Here is a 7,037-nt window from a genome sequence, read left to right as displayed (position 1 = left end):
CAATTACATATATGGGGGAGGAAAGGGCAAAAACCTGTCAAAACCTATCTCCTTTATACTGCCCACTTTCTAGAGTCCACTACTTTCTTCCTGGTTCAAATGGTGGATTTTGATACTTAGTCATTACATTGAACTTTGTTAACTTTTATGATTGTATCAACTGTTATTGTTCTTTTTGAAATGTAATCAAGATCTTTTTAGTTTTTAAAATTGTAGCTACAGCTTCTTTGTTGACCTTTATTTCAATGGATCTGCTAAAGTGATGTGGGGGGATCCTAAAAGTCCCAAGTATTTGTTTTTTGTTATGCGCATATATAACCTTATAGAGAAATCATTTGCATTAAAACAACTCAAAACAAGCCGGCTTTACGCTCCTCGCGTCTTCTGTCCCCGTCCCCTGCTGCATAGTCCCGCCTCCTTGTTCTGCAATGTGCCGGGGGCGGGGCTTGGAAGGCAAAACGCCCAGGAACAACACCGAGCATGGAACTGGGACCTTTTCACATCCTCCTGCACGGAGACCACCGGTATCTATGCTACAGTAGCAGAGAGGGCTCCAGCTTCAATGTTTTGTAAGTACAAGCAAACCTTTCACTGTTTTAAATCACCATCGCTTGGCCAAAAAAAAAACACATTACGGCTGCTGGGGGAATATTGATATTTACAAGTGCAAAATGTTGGTTTATCTTTGCAGATGTTACATATTAAATCAATCTCTCATACTGCGCTTAATCTGGTTATTCTGGTAACCGAAACACTGTTTTCAAAAGGGGTCAATGCCCACAGGGTTTCTAAAATACATTCTTGTCCTTGATCGGGGTTCAGCACAAAATCCTCCACGGTCCCAGGGTTTAGGAGAAAGCGGAGGGTGGTGGTATAGAGGTGCAGCCCCTCCGGTTATAACCTAAAAGCAGCTGTAGCTGCCGCCGCCGCCAACGGCCCCTTCCTGGTTCAGGAAGCCGGGGATGTCCTTGATCTCAGGCTTCCTGTGGCAGAGAAGCAGCAGCTGCCTCTTGTGGACGGGAAGGCTGCGCGCTCCCTTTTCAGTACCTTTTCCGTGTCTGCCTTGAAGTGTAGAGCTTAACTTGGGCACACCGTAGCTTACGGACGACCGCCCCTCCTACCCTTGACCACATGACAGCAGAGTAAGGTAAACCATGATATCCTTTATTGAGTGGAAGAAACGGCCACAGCCAGAAATAACATTATAACATTACTTAAACCTTAAAGATCCACTAATATTGAAGCAGCTTAAACACAATTGGCATTACCTATAGCCAACGCCCTCACCGGTACACTTCCTTGTTCTTACCCACCCCTCTGTTTTTTGGAGACGGCAGCCCTCCATCCTTCCGCTCCGTGAAGGTGGTAATCCATTGGCACCCCGCTCCATGAATGCCAATCCCGCCTTCTGCTCCGTGAAGGTGGAACACCCGCCACTGGCATCCCGCTCCGTGAACGCCTCTGTGGCTACTGCCGCTCCATGCAGTATTCTGCCGCCTCCTCCCACCCCTGGCCTTGCGGGCCGCGGTTATTGCTTATGCCAGGCCTTCATTGGGCCACCCCCAGACCGGCCGTTATCTCGGTCTCCGCCATGCTTAGTTATATCCATGCCCCCGCTTTCCCCCTATGCAAAGTCCTTGGTGCTCTGCTCCTCACCTTCCCCCAACACCAAAAACTTCCCCCTATGCAGCGACATCTCCTTATGCTCCGGTGAGGGCCCCTGCCAAAGTAGGAAACAGTAAAACCTTATTTGTTTCCTACCCCCACTAATTAACTAAAGCTGCTGTGGCCGTTTGCAGGGCGAGAATGAAGATATCTACCCCCACATCTGATAAGTGAACCCCGTCTGGTCTATACATGCCTGGACATGTGGGCGAAATATCATCATGTTTGATGACGTGGCCCCCTATCGCCCTCAACCAAGTCCCCACTTCCTTATTTAATTTGTGCCTGCCTTTTTCAATGGCTTTATGCGACCTCGCGTCCCGCCATACCAATCGGGGGATAATGTGGGACCACACCAATACCATGGATGGCCATATAGCCTTAATTGCAGTCAAGTCCTTCTTGATAGTGATTATTAGGTCAATGTTTTTGACTGCGACCAAATCATTACCTCCTAAATGACAGATGATAATGTCCGGCCGTGGTAATTGCCTGGCGTATTGGAGGATGCAAGGCATTAGTTGGACCCACCTCATCCCTCGGTTGCCCAGCCAGAATATGCTGGCCTTGCTACGAGGTATGCCCATCTGATCGCTGGAGGTTTTTTTCTTGGTTCTAAAGTGAGCCCAATAAATGTACGAGTGCCCCATGATCCATATCACTTTCGCGCTCCCAGCTGACGAGTCTATGATAGATAAAAATAGGAACGGTTATGGGGCAGAGGATATGTAAATATATGCCGTTTAGATTTCCTAGTGAAACTGTTCATTGGGCCGTATGTATGATCTGAATTTACCGGATTTCCACCGCCCTACTGCTTTAATTTGATCTTCGCTTAAACCACTGCTGCTGGCAAAGGGTGCTGCGCCTATTCTGAATGAATGAGTGTGATAATCTCCCGCGTCTTCCCCTATCTTTTCTAATCCTTTGCGCAGTATACTGATAAACTGGTAACGCGATAGCGCGTTGCCATCCTTGTGTTTTAGTAACGGACCCCCCCCGGTGGGCGTACCTTAAGGTATTCCCTCGCGGCCCTTACAGGGCATATATCCCCCATATGAGCAGGGTATAACATAATCCAACGACCTATTGCCCGTTGATCGTTTTTTGCTCGCCTAATAAAAATCTGTACTGCCTCCTTAACCATCCTTATGTTTTCTATCGGGAGACCCCCATCAGATGGCCTGGTGGTCACCTTTTTCCTCGGGATCAGCTCGCTGTTTCTAAATGCACCAAAGAACATTAGTGAAAAGGCCACGGTCCATAGCTTTACCTCATAATTGTCCCAAACTAAGCTAGGGAGCTCCTTTACCAGTGCTTGAAGCAGCATCGGTGTGATAGGCTTTCTGGAGTCCATTCTACCTGGTTCTTGTCTCCGCCAACCCTCTAATATCTTTTTTATGAGAAAGGAGTTGCTAATGGTGCCTATACCCCATAATTTGGTGACGAAAACAATAGCTGCTAAGTGCTGCCCTGCCTGTGCTCTGGATATGCCCGAGTTCTTGAGGTAGAGTAAGAACTCTGTTACATTTCTCTCTGTCATTATCCCCTGAAATTGTGTGTTTTTTGTTTGGCAAAAATTTTGGAATAAGCTCCATCCGCGTGAATATGCTCTCCAAGTACTCTCTGCCAGAGCCGATCTCAGTATGGAGTCGATCCCGGGCACCCTAATTCCCAAATCCAAGGTGGGATGCGATATGGTTGATGTTCTGCTTCCGGGGCCAGGAATCTGAAACGAGACCACTGACAACGAGACAATGCATCAGCGATGCAGTTAACCTCCCCCGGTACATACTTAGCCTTAAAGACCAGGTTAATGCGCAGGCAGAGCAGTACTAAATCCCGCAATAGCCTAATGACCCTGGGGGAGTGAGCGGTGAGAGAATTTATAGCCTGTACAACCGCCATGTTGTCCGACCAGAAAACCACTCTCCTATTCTGGAAACATGTTTTCCACATGTGTATCGCTGCAACAATGGGGAACAATTCGAGAAAAGTGATGTCTCTGAGCACGCCCTTGGCTTCCCACTGTACCGGCCATCGTTCCGCACACCATTTCCCAGCCAGATAGGCCCCAAATCCAACGCTACCCGCTGCGTCGGTGTAGAGCTGTAACTCCCTATTGGTCATGAGTGGGTCCCTCCAAACCGTCCGCCCATTATATTTGCCCAGGAATGTCTTCCATACTATGAGGTCCTCCCTGAGCTCCTTGGTGATTCTAATGAAATGATGGCTTTTACGGATACCTGCTGTGGCTTGGGACATTCTTCTAATGAAGGGGCGACCCATGGGCATGATCTTGCAAGCGAAATTGAGATGACCAATGAGTGACTGCATCTGTTTTAGCGTGATTTTGCGTGAGTGTTCGGTAATAGATATGGTGGCGCGTAATGCTTCAAGCTTTGTGGGCGGTAGGCGTGTGACCATTTGCAGGGTATCTATTTCGATTCCGAGAAATGACAATTTTTGTGACGGTCCTTCTGATTTGTGCTTGGCTAGCGGAATACCTAATTCGTCCACTTTCCGGGTGAATGCTTCAAGGGCTTGCGCACAGGCCTGTGTGTCCCTATGGCCGGTAAACAAAAAATCATCCAAATAGTGTATGATTTTTCCCCTCCCGATGTCCTGCTCTACCGCCCATTGCACAAATGTGCTAAACCTTTCAAAGTAGGCACAAGATATAGAGCAGCCCATCGGGAGGCATTTATCGAAGTAATATTTACCTCGGAATTGAAACCCTAACAGACGAAAGCAGCTTGGATGTATTGGAAGCAAGCGGAAGGCTGATTCAATGTCCGCTTTGGCCAACCATGCACCTTGTCCCCAATGCCTCACCATGTCTAATGCCTGGTCGAATGATGCGTAGGCGACAGAGCATGCGTCGGGGTCCAAGTAATCATTAACTGAACCACCCTCTGGGAAGGATAAATGGTGAATCATTCGGAATTCCCCTGGCTCTTTTTTGGGTACAACCCCAAGAGGGAAAATCCTAAAATGGGGTAGTGGTTTGTCATTGAATGGGCCTTCCACCCTACCCATGTCACCTTCTTTTTTAATTTTTTGCGCTATGACCTCTTCTTTACTCCTTGCAGATAACAGATTCTTAGCCTCAGTGGCGGTCTCTGGCCCCATGAACGGTATGCGGAAACCTTGGGAAAAACCTTCGTATAGCCATCTTGCCTCCTTGGGCGGATAACCCTTTAAACAGTTATATAAGCTGTGTATATTAATGGGGGTAGGAGCTCTACTGAATCTAGTGGTGCTCTGTATGTGGGATGTTACCGCCCCTTGTGCATTTTGTTTGAGGGTGGCCTGCACCGCATACCATGCAGGAGTGTCTGAATTTGCAGGCAGCAGCGAATCTGCAAAAACCGGAGTTGAACAGCTGACAGATGGGAGCCCCCCCGCCCCTGAATCTAGTGGGTTGACCGAACCTATGCCCTTGCCGAAATGGCTGACCTTGCCGAAATGGGAACCTTCCAGGAAAAGTGTGTTGGCGAGGTGCTGACCATGTAACTCGGATGGTATGCATTACTAGCGAAGTCAGGGATGACCTCCTGAACTGGTCTGTACGGGGTGATTTTTGAGAGCCAGAGATCAATATCTTTGCGGTCCCAGTCTAAACTAGGGTTCACCGCCATATTCCTTCTGAACTGCTCATCATACTCTAACCAAGCCGTACCCCCGTAAGTGCGATATGCACCGCAAATGACGTCCTGGTAAGCGAATAGGGAGCAACACTTTTCAGGGTATTTCTGACCTATGATAGTTGACAGAATTCTAAAACCTGCTGACCAGTTCGCTAGCGTTCTAGCGATGAAGGGTTTCTCCCTAGCTGATAGTTTGCAGGCTTTGTGGCATTTTGGATCGGATCCCTCCCCATCTCTCCTGAGCAACTCGAATATATCTACATATTCGCTGCGCCATATTTTCTCTTTTATTGCTTCTGAAACATGCGCGGTTAGGGAGCCCACGGTACATGTGTAGCGTTATTCACTTTCGTGGCTGAGCTACCAGTGAGATTATGCCCATTTGTCCCCAACTGACCCTCCGTTGTTCCACCAGCTGTAGCTTGGGTTTGTGTTACCGTTAAGGCCTCCCCCATGTGTTGTCCTGACTGCCCTGGCTCCTGTGTAACAGGGTTTTGTGGTGGTCTTGTGTTAAAATTACCCTGTCCATGAAAGTTATCGAAAAATGCTTTCATAGCAGAGAAAATATCGCTTGGAGCGCCTTGTGGTCCCAGCCACACTTCGCTGCCATTCGTTAGCGGTGGGTAACTGGGCTGTGTTTGGGGAACCTGCGCATTAGCCTGGCCCGTGTTTACAGCAGGGTACTCACAGTTCTGTCCTTCTTGCGGGTGCCAGTTTAGCATGTTAGCGGTCTCGTGATGTGATGGTGGCTGGGTGCTGCCCGCTGAACCTTGTTGTGGACCGACAGGTACTGAACCATACTGCTGGGGTGGGGGGACGGGCTAACGGCCTGCGTTAACCCAGCCAGCAGTGACTTCACCCTGTCAGTGCCATGGATAGCGGCCGCTGCCAAGGTTTGGTCCATGAGCTGACGTAGCTCTCTTTCGGCTCCTGTGTTGTAGACCTGTTGTGGCTGTGCTTGTAGGGGTGATGCCCCGTAGAGGGTGCTGTTCCGGGACATAGCAGCCCAAATGGCTGATGCTATGTGGTTGTCGTCTGGTCGCTGTTTTCTTTTTCTTATTCTTCTGTGTCTTGGTTTTACGTTTGTTGCCCTCTGGTGTTGGCCGCGAAGTTTTCTTGCAGTTTGCTGGGCTTCCGACGTGCTCGCTTGGCTGCTGGAGCCTGAGCCTGGTCCGGCATAGGTGCGGCCGGGCCGGTAGCCATAGAAAACTGAATGGCTGACATGCTGTGTAGACATATAACATGGTTAGATCCCAAACTGGGAGGAGGGGGGGGCAGATGAATTGGTAACCCATCGTATAGTAGGTGGGGAGGGGTTGGTGATTGCATGCCTCCAGTTTGCAATGCAGTGGATGTGTGCTGTTGAGGGCAGGCTGAGGGGGGGGGCAGGGATAGGATGAGGTGGGGGGGGGGGCGGCATGTTGGTGGGGGGGTGTAAGCTGGACTCGGTAACAGCGGGGGGTGGGCCTGGGCTCTAGGGCGGAGGAGGTGCAGGCGCGGCGGCAGGGCCGCTCTCGTGGCCCGTAGGAGGAGCGGCAACGTGGAGAAATACGTGCTGGGCGGGGCCCTGAGGAATGCTCCTCCTTCTTCCCCCCCAGCACCTAGCACACCTGGCAGGGGACTGGGGAGGAGCCCTACCAGGAGGCATCCAGGGAGAGCACGGGGCTTTGCAAAGGCACCCGGCACAAAGACCTGGAAGCAGGAGGACGGACCCTGTGCTCG

At 50.0% G+C, this 7,037-nt stretch overlaps 1 protein-coding gene across 1 annotated transcript in view; it reads left to right on the top strand.

The window, feature by feature from the left end:
- The first annotated feature begins 465 nt into the window (after nt 1–465).
- The window catches only part of PAXX (PAXX non-homologous end joining factor), a 40,195-nt gene continuing 33,623 nt past the window's right edge, over nt 466–7,037 (top strand). The window contains exon 1 of the mRNA XM_029612195.1: nt 466–569. The gene's annotated coding sequence lies outside the window, so the exon portion shown is untranslated. The remainder of the gene's footprint in view (nt 570–7,037) is intronic.

This window comes from Rhinatrema bivittatum, chromosome 8 (genome assembly GCF_901001135.1).
Source record: "Rhinatrema bivittatum chromosome 8, aRhiBiv1.1, whole genome shotgun sequence".
NCBI lineage: Eukaryota > Metazoa > Chordata > Amphibia > Gymnophiona > Rhinatrematidae > Rhinatrema > Rhinatrema bivittatum.
Note: the sequence above shows the minus strand (reverse complement) of the source record. Positions and strands in the feature narration are given on the sequence as shown.